This window comes from Mandrillus leucophaeus, unplaced genomic scaffold, assembly GCF_000951045.1.
Source record: "Mandrillus leucophaeus isolate KB7577 unplaced genomic scaffold, Mleu.le_1.0 Scaffold63, whole genome shotgun sequence".
Taxonomy (NCBI): Eukaryota; Metazoa; Chordata; class Mammalia; order Primates; family Cercopithecidae; genus Mandrillus; species Mandrillus leucophaeus.
This window is the reverse complement of record NW_012106808.1, coordinates 97,345-100,262: the sequence shown is the minus strand read 5'-3', so window position 1 is coordinate 100,262 and position 2,918 is coordinate 97,345. Positions and strand designations below refer to the sequence as shown.

At 39.9% G+C, this 2,918-nt stretch overlaps 1 pseudogene; it reads left to right on the top strand.

Annotated features, from left to right (window-relative positions):
- The window catches only part of LOC105554149, a 24,985-nt pseudogene extending 22,067 nt beyond the window's left edge, over nucleotides 1-2,918 (top strand).

Genomic DNA, 2,918 nt, shown 5'->3' with positions numbered 1-2,918 from the left:
AGAGTTACATCTGTATTTCGTGGATCTCTTTGCTAGCCTTATTTCTGTGGAATCTGAGAACAGATATTTCGGATCCCTTTGAAGCCTATAGGGCCTTATAGGGCCAAAGGAAATATCCTCCGATAACAAAAAGAAAGAAGCTTTCTGAGAAACTTCTTTGTGTTCTGTGAAATCATTTTACAGAGTTACAGCTTTCTCCTCAAGAAGCCTTTCGCTAAGATAGTTCTTGTGGAATTGGCAAAGTGATATTTGGAAGCCCATAGAGGTCTATGGGCAAAAGGAAATAACATCAGATGAAATCAGGAAGGAAGCTTTCTGAGAAACTGCTCCGTGATGTGTGACTTTCACTCACACAGTTATATCTGTATTTCCTGGATCTCTTTGCTAGCCTTATTTCTGTGGAATCTGAGAACAGATATTTCGGATCCCTTTGAGGACTATAGGGCCAATGCAAATATCCTCCGATAACAAAGAGAAAGTAGCTTTCTGAGAAACTTCTTTGTGTTCTGTGAAATCATCTCACAGAGTTACAGCTTTCCCCTCAAGATTCGCTAAGACCTGTCTCTTATACACATCTAGATGTGTATAAGAGACAGGAAATATCCTCAGATGAAATCTGGAAAGAAGCTTTCTGAGAAACTGCTTAGTGTTCTGTTAATTCATCTAACAGGGTTACATCTGTATTTCGTTGATCTCTTTGTTAGCCTTATTTCTGTGGAATCTGAGAACAGATATGTCGGAACGCTTTGAAGGCTATGAGACCATATAGGGCCAAAGGAAATATCCTCCGATAACAAAGAGAAAGAAGCCTTCTGAGATACTTCTTTGTGTTCTGTGAAATCATTTCACAGAGTTACAGCTTTCCACTCAAGAAGCCTTTCGCTTAGAGAGATCTTGTGGAATTGGCAATGTGATATTTGGAAGCCCGTAGAGGGCAATGGTGAAAAAGGAAATATCCTAAGATGAACTCTGGAAAGAAGTTTTCTGAGAAACTGCTCCGTGATGTGTGATTTCCACTCACAGAGTTATATCTGCATTTCGTGGATCTCTTTGCTAACCTTATTTCTGTGGAATCTGAGAATGTATATTTCGGATCCCTTGGAAGTCTATAGGGCCAACGGAAATATCCTCCGAAAACAAAGAGAAAGAGGCTTTCTAAGAAACTTCTTTGTGTTCTGTGAAATCATCTCTCAGAGTTACAGCTTTCCTCTCAGGAAGCCTTTCGCTAAGACCTGTCTCTTATACACATCTAGATGTGTATAAGAGACAGGAGTTAATCTGTATTTCGTGGATCTCTTTGCTAGCCTTATTTCTGTGGAATCTGAGAACAGATATTTCGGATCCCTTTGGAGGCTATAGGGTCAAAGGACATATCCTCAGATAACAAAGAGAAAGAAGCTTTCTGAGAAACTTCTTTATGTTCTGTGAAATCATCTCACAGAGTTACAGCTTTCGCTTCAACAGGCCTTTCGCTAAGGCAGTTCTTGTGGAATTGGGAAAGTGATATTTGGAAGCCCATAGAGGGCAATGGTGAAAAAGGAAATATCCTCAGATGAAATTTGGAAAGAAGCTTTCTGAGAAACTCCTTCGTGTTCTGTTAATTCATCTCACAGAGTTACATCTGTATTTCGTGGATCTCTTTGCTAGCCTTATTTCTGTGGAATCTGAGAACAGATATTTCGGATCCCTTTGAAGACTATAGGGCCAAAGGAAATATCCTCCGATAACAAAGAGAAAGAAGCTCTCTGAGAAACTTCCTTGCGTTCTGCGAAATCACCTCACAGAGCTACAGTTTGCCCCTCAAGAAGCCTATCGCTAAGACGTTTCTTGAGGAATTGGCAAAGGGATATTTGGAAGCCCATAGTGGGCAATGGTGAAAAAGGAAATATCCTCGGATGAAATCTGGAAAGAAGCTTCCTGAGAAACTGCTTAGTGTTCTGATAATTCATCTCACAGAGTTACATCTGTATTTTGTGGATCTCTTTGCTAGCCTTATTTCTGTGGAATCTGAGAACAGATATTTCGTATCCCTTTTAAGACTATAGGGAAAAGGAAATATCCTCCGATAACAAAGAGAAAGAAGGTTTCTGAGAAATTTCTTTGTGTTCTCTGAAATCATCTCACAAAGTTACAGCTTTCCCCTCAAGAAGCCTTTCGCTAAGACATACACATCTAGATGTGTATAAGAGACAGCTATAGGGCCAAAGGAAATATCCTCCGATAACAAAGAGAAAGAAGCTTTCTGAGAAACTTCTATGTGGTCTGTGAAATCATCTCACAGAGTTACAGCTTTTCCCTCAAGAAGCCTTTCACTAAGACAATTCTTGTGGAATTGGGAAAGTGATATTTGGAAGTCCATAGAGGGCTATGGTGCTAAAGGAAATGTCCTCAGATGAAATGTGGAAAGAAGCTTTCTGAGAAAATGCTTAGTGTTCTGTTAATTCATCTCACAGGGTTACATCTGTGTTTCGTGGATCTCTTTGCTAGCCTTATTTTTTGGATTCTGAGAACAGATATTTCGGATCCCGTTGAAGAATATAGGGCCAAAGGAAATATCCTCTGATAACGAAGAGAAAGAAGCTTTCTGAGAAAATTCTCAGTGTTCTGTTAATTCATCTCACAGACTTACATCAGTATTTCGTGGATCTCTTTGCTAGCCTCGTTTCTGTGGAATCTGAGAACGGATATTTCGGATCCCTTTAAAGTCTATAGGACCATATGGGACAAAGGAAATGTCCTCCGATAACAAAGAGAAAGAAGCTTTCTGAGAAACTTCTTTGTGGTCTGTGAAATCATCTCACAGATTTACAGCTTTCCCCTCAGGAAGCCTTTCGCTAAGACACTTCTTGTGGAATTGGCAAAGTGATATTTGGAAGCCCATAGAGGGCAATGGTGAAAAAGGAAATATCCTCAGATGA